This window comes from Leptonychotes weddellii, chromosome 9 (assembly GCF_054177405.1).
Source record: "Leptonychotes weddellii isolate Sample4059 chromosome 9, ASM5417740v2, whole genome shotgun sequence".
Classification (NCBI taxonomy): Eukaryota; Metazoa; Chordata; class Mammalia; order Carnivora; family Phocidae; genus Leptonychotes; species Leptonychotes weddellii.
The window spans coordinates 32,155,351-32,175,507 of record NC_138377.1 but is presented as its reverse complement, the minus strand read 5'-3'; the positions used below and the strand labels follow the sequence as shown (position 1 = coordinate 32,175,507).

General features: G+C 49.5%; 1 protein-coding gene across 1 annotated transcript in view; it reads left to right on the top strand.

Annotated features, from left to right (window-relative positions):
• Positions 1–12,518: 12,518 nt before the first annotated feature.
• Positions 12,519–20,157, top strand: part of PLEKHG3 (pleckstrin homology and RhoGEF domain containing G3) — a 42,134-nt gene continuing 34,495 nt past the window's right edge. Inside the window, exon 1 of the mRNA XM_031022487.2 lies at positions 12,519–12,758. The gene's annotated coding sequence lies outside the window, so the exon portion shown is untranslated. The remainder of the gene's footprint in view (positions 12,759–20,157) is intronic.

Sequence of the window (20,157 nt, the reverse complement as noted above, 5' to 3'; positions counted from 1 at the left end):
GGTTTCTCTGGGGTTGGTCAGGACCCCTTTACCTAGTCCCTGACTATCCTGATAGCACAAATCCCTTTCTAGGCTGGAGGCTGTGGGTGGGGCCGTGTCACCCCGCAGGCTCCCTGGATGGTTTCCCACTGTGCTAGGTGACAGATTGTTCTTGGACAGGAAATTATTTAAGTTCAGCTTTTCCTCTGATGATCTACGAGGCATTCAGTCAACACATGTGGAACTGAGATCCCTTAGGGATCTGGCCATTTATGGGGTCCCTAGGCATAGTGTGAGACACTTTCCATAGTGAGGGAAGAGTAGTGGGATACGGGGTCTCCCATATCAATGCGGGGAGGGTGTTCCCTATGGGGCTATTGCGAGGTGTGGAAGTTATTTCCTTCCTCACTGGACTGTGGCTTTAGAGCCACCTGGTAGCCTCAGATGACCTTTTGTGAGGTTCTTTTCAGAGGCAGTGGCTCTCAGAGGGAAAGGCTGAGGGACAGTTGCCAGAGTTCAGGCAACTGATGTCTGTGTCTAGGAAGGAGGTTGACACCAGGGGTCTTCTTCATTTCCCAATTCTGCACCATCTGCCTTGCCTGACGTAGATCATTGATTGGGATGTTCCATTCCAATTTATCCTGCCTTTTTCCCTTCCAAGCCCCAGAGGTGCACGGAGGAAGGATGTTCTCTAAGACTTAGTATCTAATACATAGCCACTAGCCACATGTGGCCATTGAAATTTAAATTCATTTCAATTAAATAAAATTAAAACTTCAGTCTCTCAGTTGTGCTAGCCACACTGTAAGCGCTCGGTAGCCGTATGCGGCTCCCATAAGGGACACTGCAGGTACAGAACATTTGCATCAACACAGAAAGGTCTTTTGGCCAGCACTGCCCTAAGCCTCATCTCTCTTTTTTCCTCTATGATTCTGATCTGGAGTGATTGATAGCTGCTGGCCCCTGACACTGGGGCCCCCAGAGCAGGCTGCCTACTGAGAATTCAAGAGCAGAGAATGAGCAGGCTGGAAATGCCTTCAGTGTCCACTCAATACTGAGTCCAGGGCAGCCTGAGGCTCTGAAATCTTGCTCTTCCTGAGTAGGACACCTACTGGGTCCTTGCTCTTCCTAGTATGACGCCTACAGTCCTGAAAACACCACCCAAGCCCTTTAAGGGAGTGCTGGCCTGCAGCGAGGATTCTGTTCTGCTCACCACCTAATCCATTTCATGAGTTTTCCACGGTGTAAGGGTATACCAGCCTAACCCGGTCTTCTGAGCTGATCCCACTCCTAAGACACCTACATCCTTTGGATGTTTATCCAGTTACTAACCCTGCCGCAGTGTCCTGTGATAGGTAGCTGTTGTCCCTACACAAGCCCTCCTAGCAATTAACCATTTGTTTCCCTATGGAAAGAGTCTGGCTATTAGGGTTGGGAGGAAGGGGCCACATGTATCTATCTGGGAGTCCATAACAGGGAATGGGGTTTTCCAGAATAATGCAACACAGCCTTGCCTTCTTCCCCAGGCCAGCCCCATATTGTCCTTTTGGGTCTACCCCACAGCACAGGTATCTCCCCACATGACAGCTAACTTTGGGACCCTATCAGTGAACCTATTTTACCTCCTTTGTCAGGGATGCCAACAAGGGACTATGAAGAGGGAGTAGGAGGGAAACTTCTACTCTTTCCATTAGTGTTGATAAGTTCAGAGAATATGAATTTCAGGTGACTGACAGCCATTTTCCCTGCCTCATTGTGAGAGCCAGCCTATAAGGTGGTTCTGAGTAGAGTAGAAAAAGGGAGAGAAGACAGAGCCCTGAGATAGTATTAGATCACCTAGAGGCAGCTGTGCCTTAACAGTCTTGTAAACTAATGTACCTCCATAGCTGGATTTTCCAGTTCTAAAAGACAAAGCCCTTTCTGCTTAAGTTAGTTTTGTGTTGAGTCTCTGTCACTTGCAACCCAAAGAATTCTAACTAATACAGAGTCATTAGATCTGAATATTTGGAAGGAGGAAGCCCCTACTCGATGATCGAGTTCAGGTCTTTGCCAAGACCCCTGAAAAGAATGACTAGACTGGAATACCCGTGAACCAGAGATGGCTCACATGTATACCAGCAGCACACACAGACCAATCTTGACCAGAGGTTTGCCTTCCCAGCGCTGTCTTCTGTTCCTCATATTTCCTCTCCTCTTCAGCTCCCCCAAATCCGCTCTGTCTCTCAAGACTCTCAGAGGCCACCTCCTCCAAGAAGTCTTTCCTGACCACTCTAGCCTCTAGCCTACCGTAAGCTCTCTGCCTTCTGGCTTTTAGTACCAATTAGAATTATTAAAAAATTGTAAACTGTCTTATACCATGTCCGCTTTTATTGTCTAGAATGGCACTTTAAAGATTTTTATATGTTTATATGTTTATAGTTTGTTATATGTTTAGAGTTTGTCACCCTCTCCCACCTGGCTGAGGTCAGAGATGGGGTCTGATGCTTTTATGTCCTTGACAAGAGCCAGCATATTGGCTGGCACATAATAGAACCGCGATGAATGTGGATGAGAAACTTGTGGAAACAAGTGTGAGAGCATAGGAGTCAGGACAGCTTGTCCTCAGTGGGAAATAAGTACTCCACTTAAATGCCCAGGAGGGTGGGGGGTGGGTTGCATTCCCCTAGTAAGATGTGTGGTCTACCAAAAAATTCTTTCTCACGTCAAGGAGTCAGGATGGAGGGAGAGGAGGAGCCCGGGAAGGAAATGGAGAGGAAGTGAGAATGTAGATCTTTGCTTGATGGCTGAATCTCCCAGGGAAGGGTCCCTAGGTCACTAGAAATGACTCTGGGCCTCAGACTTCTCTCAGATTCTCTGTCCTGGGAGAGGAGAGCAGACCTGGAGGGTGGGTGCAGGTGGGGAAGGGCACAGTGGGCATCAACTCCTCTCTGGAACTGCCTTTAGAACTGGCTCAGGGGCCACATGGGAGAAACTAGGGTCCTCACTCCACTGTCACTCCTCATTCTGGATCCATTTTAATGCAGCTAGAGATTACATTTTCCTTGGGTTTGAATGGGATTTGGCTATTTCCCAAACATCCTACCCCAACATTTGAAGCCCAGGATTTGCCAATATTAAAGCCATTATAATCATTTGAAGGATGATGCTCACCTACCCTGGGGAGGGCAATCCACTTTACTCAGCTGACCCATTCAAATGCTAGTCTCTTCTGGAAACACTCTTGAAGACACACCCAGAAATAACATTTAATCAGATGTCTGGGCATCATGTGATCCAGTCAAGTTGACAAATACCACTAACTGCACAAACCCTGACCTTTACTAAGCATTTACTATTTCCCAGTCATGTGCTAAATACTTTACTGATATTATTTCATCCTTGGAGAGAGATGTATGAAAACAACCTAAGGAAACAATAGTTATCTTAGGTGACTTCTAGTCTATTCCAGTTGTAAGATTCTTTGACTTGATTCGGCATTAGAGAAACTAGGATGTTGAGGTGGTGCTTGGGAATCTAACACTAAGAAGCAGAAGTACAAATAGCATTATAAGCCATCTCTTTCTGTGGACTAGGAACTATGTGTTCCTTACAGGTATTTTTCTCACTAATTCCTGGAAAACACCCTGTGAGATAGGTATCACTACTCACCCCATTTTCAGATGAGGAAACTGAGGCCCTGCGAGGTTAATGGCTTGACTAAACAGCAAGTGTTCAGGTCTGTTGACTCCAAAGCTTGTGCTCTTAACCACCCTGCTTGCAGAGGGACTGCCAAGCCCTCCATGTCTGGTCTGGATGCCTGAGAAGTCGCCCTCCCGTGAGGCCGTGCGGGGGGTGGGGGGGTGAGCTGGGGGAGAGAGAGGGCAGAGGAGTGTTGTCATAGGAACAGCAAGTTCCACTGTGAGGACGGCTGGCAGGCAGGGCAGCTGGGGCTGGTGCAGGTTCTGGAGGCAGTTCTGCAGGAGTCTCTGAGCCCAGCAGGAAGCCGACTCTCCACTCCCTTCAGCAGCACTTGGTAAACTTCAGCTTTGCTCCTGTCTCTCCAGGGACAGGCAGGACAGGATGTTCTCTGAGTTCCAGCAGCCTGACGACTCCTAGGGAACAGGTGGCAGAGCCATGATTCGGGCCCCAGAGACTCTGCTTGCCAGGCAGATGTCCTGCCTTACCTTTTATGGCTGGCTTGCTCGAGATGTCACAACTCCTTAGAGATTTTTGCATTTTTCCCCTTCTCATTCTCTTTATGACCCTGAACCACATTCCTCCTTCTCTCTCCATCACTTGATTTACCAGCGCCTTGAACAAGTCTGTAACTCACTTGTGAGCCGAGTAGGCTTTCCAGTCAGTCGTGAGGCAATTCGCAGCAGTTTGGTTGGGCAGAACAGGGAGGGGACGTTTCTTTTCTTGCGTTTAATTTACTTAAGTTGCTCCCATCTGCTGGAGTCCAGTGGCGCCTCGGGAATGGGGTGGGGTATTTTGGTGGCAGGCTGCCAGTTAAGAGTACAAGTTCAGGCTACAGAGGGGCCTGGGAACATGTCTTGGGTCTGCTGTTAAGAGCTACACACCTGGAACATGTGACTTGACCTCTCTGAGCCTTGATGCTCTCACCTATAAAATGGGAGAGAACTATTACTTGCCTCCAAGGATTGTTGGGAGGAGGGAATGAGAATACTCGTGGAGCACTTAGCACTGCTCCTGGCACAGTGCTATCTCCATACTCTTCCTAGCAGGCTGAGGACAACCACAGGCCTGAGATAAGGGTATTCAGATTATGGTGTCAAGGGTTATGAAGCCAGACTTGTCTCCCTAGTCAAGCTGGGAGGTGAAGAGAAAAGAGAGCTTGTAGCTGAATGATCAGTTTGGGACTCCTTAAATGAGAGAATCCAAGATTTTTAGGTTTGGAAGAAACCCTGGCAATCCTCTAAGACTGAGAAGAATGCAGTTACGTAGCAGGAGAGTGAAGAAGAGAGTGGGCCAGGGTGACTGCCACAAAGCACCACCTGTGAAGGGAGGTGAGGTTTCCATGGGAATGCCTGGCAGCCAAGAATAGGATAGGACTGTGTGGGCTCCATGAGCTCACTGCTCTGGTGGAGGAACCGTTATTCCTTCTACCCCTGGGTCAGTTCCTCATTTCTCCTGGAGGAGATGCTGGTGACTTAGGAAAATAGGTGGACTGGGTCCCAGTTGCCCTAATCTGGTTATTACCGACCCCTCTTTCCTGTAGGGTCTGGCACAGAAACCAAAGAAAGAGTATGCCAGGGTGCCTGGGTGGCTCAGTTGGTTGAGTGTCTGCCTTCGGCTCAGGTCATGATCCCAGGGTCCTGGGATCAAGTCCCACATTGGGCCCCCTTCTCAGGGGGACACCTGCTTCTCTCTCTTCCACTCCCGCTGCTTGTGTTCCTGCTCTCGCTATCTCTGTCTCTGTCAAATAAATAAATAAAATCTTTAAAAATAATAAAAAAATAAAAAATAAAATAAAATGTAAAAAAAAAAAAGAAAGAAAGAAAGAGTAGGCCAATCTGGGCCGCACTGGTTTCTTGGAACAACTGCTCTGTACTCTTTGAGCAGAATACTCTTAGGGAAGCCAGGGCTGAATCTACCTATTATAGGCCCCTGTCTAGGAGGAAAACATCAACAACAAAAATTGCAGTTGGGAAGAACTGCTTCCATCTGCAAGTAACTGGGCAATTATCTCCTAATTAAGCTCTTATTAATTTGTTTTCCGGGTGTTACAGGATAGTACTTGGTAGGTGCACCCCGCCCTACTTGTCACCAGGGTGTGGAAGATTAGGCATTTCACATGAATCAAGGTAGAACCCTTTCATCTGATTGAATATAAGAGCCTGATTTGTTCCAACATCATGAGGTCTTTTTTTTTTTTTTTTTAGATTTTTTAATTTATTTCTTTGACAGAGACAGAGACAGCGACAGAGGGAACACAAGCAGGGGGAGTGGGAGAGGGAGAAGCAGGCCTCCCGCTGAGCAGGGAGCCCGATGTGGGGCTCGACCCCAGGACCCTGGGACCATGACCTGAGCCGAAGGCAGCCGCTTAAGGACTGAGCCACCCAGGCGCCCCCCAACATCATGAGGTCTTAAAAGCCATACCCTTTCATCTTTGGAGCACTGGGTTTGCAGGGTTTCTATTTTGAGTCCTTAGTTTCAGGGGAGGAAGAGGAAGCACCAGGAGGGGAAAAGACAAAAGGCAGAATTCGGACCACTGTTTTCCCAAGTGTGGTCTATGGGTCTCCCTTGCATCTGAATCATTTACTGTTAAAATGCAGATTCCTGGGCGCCTGGGTGGCTCAGTTGGTTAAGCGACTGCCTTCGGCTCAGGTCATGATCCTGGAGTCCCTGGATTGAGTCCCGCATCAGGCTCCCTGCTCGGCAGGGAGTCTGCTTTGCCCTCTGACCCTATCCCCTCTCATGTGTTCTCTCTTTCTCTCTCTCTCAAATAAATAAATAAAATCTTTAAAAAAAAAAAAATGCAGATTCCTGGGGTCAGTTTCAATTGTGAGTCAGAAACTTCCCAGATGCTGCTTATGAATACCGAGGTCTGAAAATCTCCAATGGCAGCAGAAAGTCTTATGGGATATTAACAGCATAGATAAAGAAGTACACAGACAGCTCAACACCATTTCAGCTAATAGTTTCTGAACCCACCCAGAAAATCTTTCACTTTAGCATTAAGCTGGGGAAAGCTTGACTATTCCACATTTATACTTTGTCTATCTCCAGGCAGTGCTGTAAATAGAAAAACATCTGGCCCAAAGGCCAGAAGTCCAAGAAGGAACAGTCAGTGTATTAACCAACCCCTAGACCATTAAAGGCTGATGTCTTAGTGTGATTCTCTGGCCTCAGGTGTTGGAAATGCTGACTTACAGCCCCCTTATCTGCCGATAACGAAGGTGACCGTAAGAGGATGTCCAAAAATGGTTCACACGTGGCTCCCAGGTTCTTGAAAAACCACAAGTGATTGGCAAATGTTTCTATTGCAGACACAAACTCAAACAAACAGCTCATTTCCTTCAAGAGCTCCACACAGCAGTGGCTGGAGCCTGAAGGTAGTAAGGAGGGGGGAAGTCTTCCTCTTCCTTCCCCCATACCTTCTTCCCCTTTCTTTTTTTTTTTAAGATTTTATTTATTGGGGTGCCTCTGCCTGTCTCTGTCTCTCATCTTTTTTTTTTTTTTTTTAAAGATTTTATTATTTGCCAGAGAGAGAGAGAGCACAAACAGGGGGAGTGGCAGGCAGAGGGAGAAGCAGGTTCCCCGCTGAGCAGGGAGTCAGACTTGGGACTCGATCCCAGTACCCTGGGATCATGAACTGAGCTGAAGGCAGACGCTTAACCGACTGAGCCAACCAGGCATCCCCCTTCATCCCCTTTTCTGACACTATGGAGTTTAGACTGGGGGAAAGAAGCAATTGATTAAGAACTTCAGGAAGGGGATTCCTATTCTCCCCACCCTCCCAATCCCCAGGCCTTTGCCCTTTCAGAGTGAGTTACAGACCTTCCATTTCATTCATTTCAGGAAGCCCGGAGCCACAAGACTCTGAATCATAGTCTTGTAAGGCACACTGTTAGGCTGAACTTCATTCAGTGTGTTCTGGGGAAATGCAGAGCTGGGGCCTGCCCACCAAAGATTCTGACAGGATTCTGATAGATTCTGATTAACAGGGAGCCTGGTAATTCTGAACAGTTAAAAAAAAATTAACAGCTTTATTGAGATATATTGCACAAGGGGCGCCTGGGTAGCTCGGTTGTTAAGCGTCTGCCTTCAGCTCAGGTTATGATCTCAGGTCCTGGGATCGAGTTCGGCATCAGGCTCCCTGCTCTTCAGGAAGCCTGCTTCTCCCTCTCCCACTCCCCCTGCTTGGGTTCCCTCTCTTGCTGTCTCTCTCTGTCAAATAAATAAATAAAATCTTTAAAAAAAGAGAGATTGCACATACCACACAGTTCACCCATTTAAAATATACAATGTGCGTGTGTGTGTGTGTTTTGTATAATCACTCTTTTTGTTGCAGGGTTGCAGGGTCCTTGTCTCACGGAGTCGATGAATCTTGCGGACACAAAAGGGTGAGGTGAAGTGAAAGTTTATTAAGAGAAGGTGAGAACAGGAAGGAAAGAAAAAACTCTCTAGAGTGAGAGGGGTCCCGAGCCGGTTGCCACTGAGGTCTTTTATGGTCAGTGTTTTATAGAAGACTGACCAGGGAACTGAGATCTTCTTGACGTCAACACTGATAGCACCATGATGACTTCTCCTTCAAATATCTCATCTCTGATGTTTAAGGCAAATGAGGTGGTCTGGTTCTGTTCCCTATCTCTGGTTTCCTTATGTGTCAGCATTTCTGGGATTTTTGGTGAGCCTGATCACACAGCCTCCTACCTATCTCTCCCTACCTGGCCCCTCCTGTCCCTTACTCATTTTTAGTGTTTACAGCATTCCTAAAAGAAACCCCGAACCCATGAGCAGTCACTCCCTATCTCCTCCAACTTCCGTCCACGCCCACTCCAGCTCTAAGACAGCCACAAATCGACTGTCTGTATAGATTTGCTTATTCTGGACAGTTCATATACGTGGAATGATACAGATGTGGTCTTTGGTGGCTGACTTCTTTCACTTAGCACAATGATTTCAAAGTTCATCTATGTTGTAGCATCAACCAGTACCTCATTCCTTTTTATGACTGAATATTCCATTGTAGAGATACACATTTTGTTTATCCATTCATCATTAACTGATGGACATTTGGGTTGTGCCTACCTTCTGGTTATTATGAATAATGATGCTATGAACATTCGTGTACAAGGTTTTGTGTGGACAGATGTTTTCAATTCTCTTGTATGTGTATATATACACACACACACACATACATACATACCTGGGAATGGAATTGCTGAGTCATATGTTCACTCGGTTTAATCTTTTATGTATGAGAGTTCTAATTTCTCCATAACCTCATTAACACTAATTATTATACGTTTTTGATTTTAGCCATCCTAACGGGTATACAGTGAAATTTCATTAAAAAAAATTTTTTTTTAAACATTTGATTTATTTATTTGAGAGAGAGAATGAGATAGAGCATGAGAAGGGGGAGGGTCAGAGGGAGAAGGGGGAGGGTCAGAAGGAGAAGCAGACTCCCTGCTGAGCAGGGAGCCCGATGCAGGACTCCATCCCGGGACTCCAGGATCATGACCTGAGCCGAAGGCAGTGGCTTAACCAACTGAGCCACCCAGGCACCCCCCAATTTTTTTTTTTTTGAGAGAAAAGGAGAAGGGGCAGAGGGAGAAAGAAAAGGAGAGAGAAAATCTTAAACAGGCTTAACCGACTGAGGCTCCCAGGCACCCCTCATTTAAAAAAAATTTTTTTTTTACTTTTTTTTTTAAGTAGGCTCCACACCCAACATGGGGCTTGAAATCATGACCCCAGAGATCAAGAGTCACATGCTCCACTGACTAAGTTAGCCAGGTGCCCCTCATTGTTGTTGTTATTGTTTGATTTGCATTTCTGTGGTGGCTAAGGTTGCTGAGCGTCTTTTCATGTACTTATTGGCCATCTGTATATCTTTGGAGAAATGTCTATTTAGATTTTTTGCCCATTTTTAAATTGGTTGCTTTTTTATTTGGGTTATTTGCTTGTAGGGATTCTTTACATATTCTAGATAAAATCTCTTATCAGATATGATTTGCAACAATTTTCTCTTTTTTGGTTTTTTTTTTTACTTTCTTGATGCCCCTTTGAGGCATAAAAGTTTTAGATTTTGATGATGTTTATTCTCTTGTTGCTTGTGGTGCACACTTTGAGAAACATTACTAAAATGCAACTCGAAACTCTGGAAGTTTTGAGACCTCAAAGCTTGGTTGGGCTTTTTAGGTCACCTTGGAGGAGGACTTCCTCCCCAACCCCAGCAAGCCTGAGTTTCTTCTCAGGGCTGGAAGCACAGAGCCTCAGGACCTTGGCAGTCTTCACATTCCCTCCCTCTCCTGAGGTCTACCACAATAGAGCAGCTGAAATGACAGTTTGGAAATGTCCCTTATTGTAAAAACTCAATGGTCTTTGTCTCTGGGATTTGAAATTTTGATGCAGATGTTGGCAGCCAAGAGTTAGGAAGGAGGAGGGGAAGGGCTGGGAGAAGAAACCCTTCCACTGATTTCCATAGTGAGCCATTTCAATTCTCTGTGCTGTCCCCCATTTTATGGGTGAGAATACCTCCATCTGCCTATCTTAGTGGGGATACTGTGAAGATGCATTAATCTGTATTTGTTAAAACACTTTGAGATCTTGGATTAAAGGCATTACTGGAGCACAAGGTATTATTATAATAAATGATTTAATAGGGAGAGTGCAGCCACTAAAGCAAGGATCCCTGAAGGGGCAGGAAGGAGAGAGGCTCTGATCGCTAAAGTCTGGGCCCAGACACAGGTTTTTATCTTTAGAGGCGAGATATGATTTCTCACAAACTGTTTGGGTTATTTCATCTGAATTCAGCATTGCTTTACGGAGTGCTTCCTATATGACTCTGCCATAAGGAAAGATTACAATCTTTTTAGGAAATAGGTTATGTACATTAAAACAATTAAGCAATGCAAGGCATTATAATGAAGTGCTGAATTGAATATAACAGGTGTCAAAAAAGAAACCAGAATAGATGGTGAAGATCAGCTTTGCCCAGGTCTATCACACACTAACTGCGTGACCTTGCCTCCATTTCTTCTGTGACCATAACTGTACAAAGGGCTTAGAATAATGGTAAGCACATAGTAAGCACTCAAATGTTGGACCTATCTGGAATCTTGTCAGGGTCTGCTTTTGCTGGTTATGTAATCTTGGTCAAGTTGCTAGGTACCTTCTGATCCTCACTTATCCGTTCTGTAAAATGGGGATAAGGACACTGACTGGCTCACAAGGTTAATTGTGAGGATGGAGGGAGATAATGTAAATAGCATAGCACTGGGCCCTACAAATGGTAAGCATTCACTAAATGAGTTATTATTACTGTAATTGACACTATTCCCTGCCCGAGGAGTGAGGGGTGCACTCAGTAATGGCTTAGTTAAGCCATCTTTGGAACCTGGAATTTGAGATGGACAGAACGGGATAGCATTCAGGTGATCAGAGAAGAAAGCAAGCTCACAGAAAGGCGGAAGTATGAGGAAGGACAACCCCCCCGCTGGAAGGCAGGAAGGGACTTGGGGCTTCTCACTTTTCTCTTCAGTGGGGGGCCTGACTGGCTATATCTGGTGGAGCCGCGGCGGCTGTTTACCCCCAAACTCCTTCCGTAATCTCGGCTTTCACCTTCCCAGGAGGCGAACGTAGGGCTTGGCAAGGTTGGAGCCTACCCTCCCTCCCCGAGGAATGTGGGTCTTGCTTCCGGGGCCGATGAGGCCCCGCGCTTACCTCTTCCCCGGCAGCCGGGAGCCAGGAACCCCGCTGTCTCCACCCCACCTTCTGCCTGGATCCTGTTTCAAAGTCACCTGAAAGCCATTTCCTTCCGCGGCCGTTCCCCCCACCCCGCCCCATGTAAATCACCTGGAGTTTGCATTGGCCTGGAGCAGGTGTTTTGTTTTTTTTTAAGCTTGTTTTCTTTTTAACAAGAACTCTATTTGCCGTTTACTATACACACTTGTCTACACAGAACCCAGTGATTCGGTTATCAGTGTTCCATTCCTCCTCCCTAGGAACTGGTGATAATGTCTAACCAGTGGGATCTCTTCTGGGGCCCCACCCTGGGCTTCTCTCCTGCCTTGTGCGGGGACAGCATCTTTTTTCCATCTTTATTGATGAATTATTTTGCGTTTTAAAACTTGCGATCTTGCTCAAAATCCAGCCTGTCCTTATTCAGTGTCCGTGACCCCCTTCCAGGTGTGTACCTTCCCATGCCCAAAGGATTACATAGAGACATAAAAACAAGAGACAGGTTCTCTGTCTTCGTTTTACAAAAACGTGATTCTCTATTAACACAGGTTTCTGCATCTTGCTTTATCTCCCTAGCAGTCTTTTGGTGGGCTCCCGCCAAGTTACCGGTTTCTTCATCTCTTCAGCTTCCTCGAGGCTTGGATTTACATTTGTAAAGGATCACAGGGACCGAGTTGCGGCGAGAAATTCATGTAAGTGCCTTTCTGACTCAGAAAAGCCAAGATGACCTGCTCTGGTAGGATCGAGACCCCCAAAGCCGATCCCAACTGTCTTCCTAGAAAGCCCCCTTTCCTATCCGCACAATGGGGGGTGTCTGGCTGTGACACCGGGGTGACCACCACCACGTGCGTCTTTGTATCTGCGGGCACCTAGGCGGCGGGGGAGAGGCTCACGCGGGGCGGGACGGTCACCGGCTGGGCGGCGCGCTCGCCCCACCTGCGGGCGTTAATCATTAGTGGCACACGATCCCTTTCACCCCGGGCTCCGGCTCGCCGCGACGCGAAGGTTCTCCGGGTCCCCGTGGAGCCGCCAATTGCTGGATTCCAGCGACTGGCCTGAGTCTCCACCCACTGGAAAAATTCCTGGCCCGCCCCTCCCTCTCTCCTCCCTCCCGCGGCAGCTCCGGCTCCGCTCGCCCGGCCCCGACTTCCTGCCGGGCGCTGGGAAGGCGCGCGCGGGCTGGGGTCCCCAGGGGCCGCGTCAGCAGCTGGCCGCGTCCCCGGCAGCCGAGGGGCTGGGCAGTGGGCGGGAGCGGCCGGCAGCCTCAGCGCCTGCCGAGAGCGACTTTCAAACTCGCGCCTGCGTCGCGGCCGCACCTGGGCAGCCTCGCGCGCCGAGCGTGCGGGACCCGGCGGGGCGGCGACCGCGCGGTGAGTGGCCCTCGCTTCTCCCCTCTCCCTCGGCCAGTGGCAGCGCCCAGAGCCCCTCCGCGGCCCCCACCCTCCCGGGCCCTCGCCGCAGCCCCCCGCGGGGTGAGGACTCCGGGCGGCTGAGGAGGGCCCGGGGCTGTGTTGGCGCCTTCCGGGGCGAGCCCCCCGGCAGAGGACCGGAGCGCGGAAGGCTCGTGCACGGAGTCCTTTTCTGTCCTGTAGTCCCCACCCCGGAAACAAAAGGAGCGAGCGCGCCAGGTGGCTCCGGGAAGCTCCGTTTGAAAGCCGGGAAGCCCGTGAGGCTGCGCCCGCCCGCTCCTCCTGCGCGCTCGGGCGCCCGAGGGCTGGCCCTTGCCTCGGACTGTGGGACTCGGGCAGGGTGGACCCTTCTGGGGAGGGACCTCATCCTCTGGTCCTGGGAGCCCAAGGGGCGCCAGCAGCGTGTTCCGGGTTGGTGCACACGGTGCTCGTTCTTGGGAATCTCAGCTCCTGTCCTGGAAGGGTTACAGTGGGTGCCAGAAATGGGATGTCGGGAGCCGAAGGCATAGAGGCCACTGCCTGCCACTGTCGGCCTCGACCTCGCCTACTCCTGAAATCTGTTTGGTTACTTTTCTCCCCATTCTCAGCCCTTTGGTTTGGAAAGCTAGGATGAGACCTGGAAATTTCAAGACATTTTAAGGTAGCTACTTTTACTCTTTGGAGCTGCTTTTGAAAACAAAGAACGGAGTGGGAAATGTAATGGTAGGAGGCTGGAGAGGTGTGGCCTTGGGGGGGGGGCGGTGTTAGTGGCCGCCGTAAGAGTTTCTTCCTCCAGGTCACTTGCTAAACTGTTGGCAGATGAAGGAGGCTGTCTTCTCTGGAGCCCCTGGGGAGGCGACTCAGACTGCGTTCTCCTATGTGGAACCCTAGACTAGGGGTTCTTAGAGTCTCCCCAGCCCTGCCTCTTCATGCAGCCTAATCACATCGACCTTGCTTAAGAAATAATAAGTAGGGAGAGTAATGACAGCCCAGGAGGGCTTCCCTTCTGAGCACGTCACCTGCTTCCTTTTAGGAGAGTGCCTTTCCAGCACCTCCCTTGATGGACTGGGAGTGGAATCCTGATTGCTTTAAGCTGGGAATGACTTCATTCCAACCATCCCCAGCCGAAAACCTAGAGAGTAAGAACCAAAGGAAGGTGTACCCCTTTGTCATTCACCCCTTCCAGTGATCCCGGGGTGCCTCATCTCTTCCTTCTAAGCCTGCTGTTAATGCTCCTGCTTCTGCTGAACCCGTTCTCTTCCCCAAGGGCTGGGCAACCCCTTGGCTCCCTGGTATCTTTTTTTTTTTTTTTTAAAGATTTTATTTATTTGACAGAGAGAGACAAAGCGAGAGAGGGAACACAAGCAAGGGGAGTGGGAGAGGGAGAAGCAGGCTTCCCGCGGAGCGGGGAGCCCGATGCGGGGCTCGATCCCAGGACCCTGGGATCATGACCTGAGCCGAAGGCAGACGCTTAACGACGAGCCACCCAGGCGCCCCGACTCCCTGGTATCTTGCTCTGGGGATAGGGCAGGGAGTCAGCATGGGGTAAACCAAAGTCCTAGAAGCAGAGGGAGTGGTTTAAGGGTTGTTTCGGGGGGCTTTTCCACTTTTATTAGATGTGGCCTTTTATTAGACATGGCCTATCAGGAAGAGTGGAAAGAGCACGGGCCTGGGAGTCCAGCATGGGATTTTGCTTGAATTTTAATCCTGGCTCTACTGCATACCATCAAAGATTGGTAGCATTGCTAGTGCTGGAAGACACCTCTGATTAGCCTATCTACACATGAAGGAAGCAGAGCCCAGAGATGTGAGGTGATTTGAGCCTGGTCCCTGTTGGCCAAACAGGGACTAGAACTCAGATTTCCTGCTCTGGCTAATCCGTGTTTTCTCTAACATGACCTGGGCAAATCACATACCTTTCAGACTCAGTTTCCACGTGAGTAAAGCAGGGTACTTGCCTTCTCTTCCTTAGAGAGGTTGTGGTAGGGATCAAATGAAGCCAGATACGTGGAAAGTGCTCCATAAACTCTTATACAAAATAAAGAGCTCACTGTGGCTAGGAGAGGCTCTCGAGAGCTTTTTAAGTTTCCTGGTATGTCCCATGTGTGCCATAGGAGATGGTAAATACGAGGATCCTATGGTGGAAGTTTACATCCGTGGCCTGTGATATCTCAGCTCCAGAGTAAACATTTGGCTTACCAAATCCACAGCTAACCCAGGGTCACTGTGTTTACACCGGAGGAGGCCAAAGGCCATGGCCTGAGGGATGAGCAGGGCTGGAGGGGAAAAGGGACTGTGTTCCAGATGTGTGGCTTGCCCCTTCACCTCCACCCCCTCTCAGAACCTTGTGAAGGCTCTGGCCCCAAGCCTGGAGGGGTTGCCACAAGCTCAGGCTGGGGCGCTGACTTTGGAGGGTTAATTATGAAGCCATCTAGTTATTCTCTGTTGTGTTGGGGGTTGAGGGGACTCTGGGCTTTGGGAGCGTGTTGCCTTTGCAGCTGCACTGAGGCCCTTCTTCAGCTCCTCATTTGCCTCCCTCCCCACTACCCCAGGCTGCCCCTCTGGCCCTGGCATCTGCTCTGGTCTGACTCTCTGTCCAGCTGCATGTCCATAGGCCTTTGTTCCAAAGCTGCCTGCCCACCCTCCCCAGCAGAAGCCCTCAGGCTGGAGCCTTGGCAGCTGGAAGTCACTACTGTGCAGAAAGGCTCTAGTGGAATCCACAGGGGACCTGGCAGACCCTCATTTCCTCCTGTTGGGCTCCTCTTAGGGCCCCCAACTTGCTCCTGGCCACACACACTTTCTTCTCTCATCTCCTTCTTCCCCTGAATGGATGGATCGTCCTTTTTTTTCTTCCTACAATTATGCTTCTTAGTTCTATTTTTAAGTATTCATTCATTCAACAATTATTTAGTGCCTATTGTATATGACTATAGATGCAGTGAACAAAATATACAAATATTGACCTGGAACTGACTTGTAGTGGGGGAAGCTGACAGCAAGATAGAAAGTGAAATAGATGATAGAAAGCGTGTCAGTTAAAAAAAAAAATGTCAGTGATAAGTAGAAACATGTGATAGGCAAGGGGGTGGTGGATGTGCATTGCCACAGGAGGTGAGATGGCATTTTAGATGGGGTGGCCTGGGAAGTCTCCTGAGCGAGGGATATTGGAGATAATGCCTGAGGGAAGAATTTCCCTTCATCTCTTATCGCCTTTGCTTGACTCCCAGTTGGAGCAACCCACTGCGGGATTGAGGGGCAGGGTTTGGAATTGGATGCACCTGGGTTCGGATCCCAGCTTTCCAGCTTGCTAGCCCCTTGGTGCTGAACTCCTCTGAGCCTGTGTTTCTCACCTGTAAAATGGAGTTAGTCTTCATACCTACCACATACGGTATTGTGTGAGAATGAACAGTGAGAATGTGTGTTAAATGCTCAGCAAAGCCCACAGAGGTGTTCAGTAAATGATAGTCGTATTATTTCTCCAACCAAATTGTGTGTGGGGTTGGAGGGGGGAGGAAGCTCAAGATATTTCATGCCATTGCTAAGGACTCTGGATAAAAGGCTTTGCATTTCAAGTGTTGGGCAGGGGTGGGGGATTGGAGGGAGATAATAACAGAAACCCTAATTAGTGCAGAGTTCCCAGTTAGGGAGACTTTTCTACCCTCTCCTAGATTTCCGATGGTTGGTCTGAGAGAGGATGCAGGACTCCCAGGTGTGGGCTACTTGCCCTGGGACAGGGCGAACTGGGGGCAGCCCTGGCCTTCCCTTGCTCTGGAATTCCCCCAGCTTCTAACCAACCCTGATGAATCACACCATGGTCCCTGGCCTCTCTGCCCAGCCTCACAGCAGGGAAGGCTATTGGCCCCTCTCCCAGCCTCCTGTAGAAAAGTTACCTTCAGAGATGGAGGGAAAAAGTGGTGGGGGAGATGAGGGAGGGGAGGGGAATGCTGGGCAGATTGTATAGGTGGCAAGAGGATTCTGATGGAGCCTTATCTTGGGTTCTGCCTGGACCTCTTAACTGCTCAGCTTTGTGCTGCGTCCACCCAGCCAGTCTGTGGAGTCTCAGACTTCAAAAGGAGGGGCCTGCTCTAAGACTCCTGTCAAAGCTGTGGTGAGCCGTTTCCTGGGGGCCCTGCCCTGGCTCAGGAAGCAGGGATGGGCTGTGGAGGGTGAGGCCCGGGGAAGTGGTCATCAGCCAGACCACACCCCCTGAGGGCCCTGTGGCGCACACAGGACAGCCAGGCAGGTCCTGTGGTGAAGGAACTTTCTGGGCCTGCCAATTGGTGCCTAGAGACTGCATAAAACTAATTATAATCTGGCCCCAGAGGAAGTTGCAAAGATGGCCCTGAACAGCCCCAGGCGTTTTGTTTTTGGGTGACCTTACAGGAGGAGGAAAACTGGGCAGGGTCCACTACCCCGTGATCAGAAGGAGGTGCACCTGGAGACACTTGGCAGTCCCTCTGGGAGTTAGCTGTCTGGAATGATGGCTGGTCTTGTTAACTGGGTCTCTGCTCTGTGCTCCTTATTTATTTATTTATTTAAAAGATTTTATTTATTTATTTGACAGAGAGAGACACAGCGAGAGAGGGAACACAAGCAGGGGGAGGGGGAGAGGGAGAAGCAGGCTTCCTGCCGAGCAGGGAGGCCGATGCGGGGCTCGATCCTGGGACCCCGGGATCATGACCCGAGCCGAAGGCAGACACTTAACGTAACTGAGCCACCCAGGTGCCCCTGTGCTCCTTACTTGATTAGAAGCTGTCTGAGGGCAGCAACTGTGCTGGATTCATCTTTGGTCCTGTATAGCACAGAGAACAGTATGAAGTGTAATCAACAGGGGTGTGAGGAGCTTGTGCTGAGGTCCCAGCCTGAGAGTAATCTGGGCTTGGTGGTCTCATTGGCTCTGGCTTTTGTTCCATGGGAGCTGGGGGGAAGAAGGCAGTGGTGGGGGTTAGGCCCCACCTTGGTGGGCTGTGGCCATCTGGGAACACAGGCAAAGGGAGAGCCAGGCTTTTTACAGTTCTCTTGCTGGCCTTTGGGGAGGGATCTCTGGTTTAAGCTCAGGGGATGGATTTTTAAGGACTCTTAAACGCTTGTTTCCGGCTGAGCAGATTGTGGGCCTGGACACAGGACCTGCACAAGGTTCTGATGGGAACAGTGGTGGCCGTCCATGCAGACTTTTGGAAAACCTGGTTTGAGAGTCCTCGAAGTTGCTGATTATTGCTGGGTTCTGGCTGAGAATGCAGGGAGAGACGCAAGAGGGCTGAGGTCTAGTTCTTACTGTGCTAACAGGATCTCAAGAGGAGAGATGGGTTCTACAGGTACTGGAAGCTCTTAAAAATGCATATCCTGTACTCTCCAGGCTGCAAGACTGTGTGTGTACGTGTGTGTTTGTGTTTATACATTGGAGGTTCTTGAGCAATAGTTGGCAAGTGTTTGTTAACAGGAAAAGGGAACCAGTATTCACGCAGCCTCTGTCTGTCCTGCATATTGCTACGTTGCCAGTGCTTGCTGCATAGTAGGATTCCAATGAAGATTTTTTAAAGATTTTATTTGAGAGAGAGAGAGAGCATGCGTGCGAGCACATGAGTGGGGGGAGGGGCAGAGGGAGAGGGAGAAGCAGACTCCCCGCTGAGCAGGGAGCCTGTTTTGGGGGTGGGGGTGGGGGGTTGCGGGGCTCAATCCCAGGGCCCCAGGATCATGACCTGAGCCAAAGGCAGGCGCTGAACCGACTGAGCCACTCGGGCACCCCTCCAATAAATATTTTTTGTATAAATGAAAGCCTACTGTGTGGTGAAACCTTAGGAATTCAAGAAATCTTCACAGTCTTCACAGGTGTTCTATTCCTGTCTAAAGACGCCTAGGATAGTTAGGAAAGTTAACCTGGGGTCGGCTGCTGTAGCAGAGGGGCAGGCTCTGTATTTCTGCAGCCTGGAAAAGTGCAAGGCTGCTGGAGTCCCTGGGACCAGTCCCACCAGGCGTGCTGTAGGCTCTGCCCCCATGCAGGTTGGGGCCAGAGCGGACAGGAGGGTGTGCTTGTAGTCTCGAGTATAGTTCCTCTCATGCTAGGTCCCATAATAGCCCATCGAAGAGAGTGGCGGGGGCGGGGGGGGTCACCTTTTGTGCTCTTCAGGACCTGTCCTCTCTGCAGCCTCGCTTACCTGCGTCTGGCCGGCAAGCCTCAGATCCGCCAGGACGCAAGTTCCTAGGTTATTTTTCACCCGGCTCCCGCAGACTGTTTACTTTTATATATACGTGGTGCTATCCTCCTTCCGAGCTGGCAACTGAAAGGAAGCAGCAGAGGAGAGACGGTAAAGAGACGAGCACAGAGAGGAAAAATGACCCCCGAGGAGCTGAGAGTCGACAGTAAGAGTGGAGAGAGGTCAGAATAGCAGGAAGAGCCAGTGCTGGTGGAAGCTGGGGTCTCTCATCTAGGAGGAATGGCTCGGCACACCTGGGCCCTTGGGGGGGATTATCATTTTGATAATTGATGCTTTGCTGTAATTGTGACCTTGAGTCATCCAGAAAAGGTTAAATTATGCTCCCTTGACTGTTTAGGAAGGCATGCAAGGAAGCGCTTACCGTAGTTTTAAATGATTCCCAACCAGATTGACGAAAAGTTTTTAAAATGTTGATACTTAAGGTAATAATATCCCTGCTCCTCTCAACAAGGCAGAGTGGTGTTCCCCCGAACCACAGATAAGGAAGTGTAGTCCACACGAGGTTGGAAATTTGTCCAGGATCCCTCGCCAAGACTTGGCAGGAATGAGATTTGAACTTTTGAATGACCCCAGGGCACAGGCGCTCAGCTTTACCCAAGACTGTTTCAAAACTCTCTTAAAAATGTGGCTTTTTGGACAGCCGTCTCCATGGGGAGCCCAGCCAGTGCAGTTTTAATGTGTTATGGTGCAGCAGAGACAGGTCCAGCCCTAACTCAGCTCCACCCAGGTAGATTGCCAGTTATCCCACAGGGCACTTGCCTTAGTAGGAACAAGAATGCTTTCAGTCCATTTACATTTTAAGCATCTCCGGCTGCCACACAGCACGCACCCAGCACTTTTCAGAGGCCAGAAAATGACAGGGAGGAGGTGCAGTTTCAAACATCCCAGGCCTCTTTCCATCAGGAGCTTTGTTCCTTTGTTTTGGTTCTGGATGCTGCTGAAAGGTGCTTTGGTGTGCAGTCTTGGTGCTGGTTGTTCCAGTCAGTCTCCAGCAGCCTGGGGCCCACCCCCGCCTAGGAACCCCGACCCGACTCCCTGCTCCCACTGTCCAGACCTGGCAAATGGTAATGGCATCCCATTTGCCTCTCTCATTTATCATACAGATAGAATGTTACACACGCAATCGAAGCTTCCTTTTTCTTGGGGAAACCTTTCTCTTCCCTCCC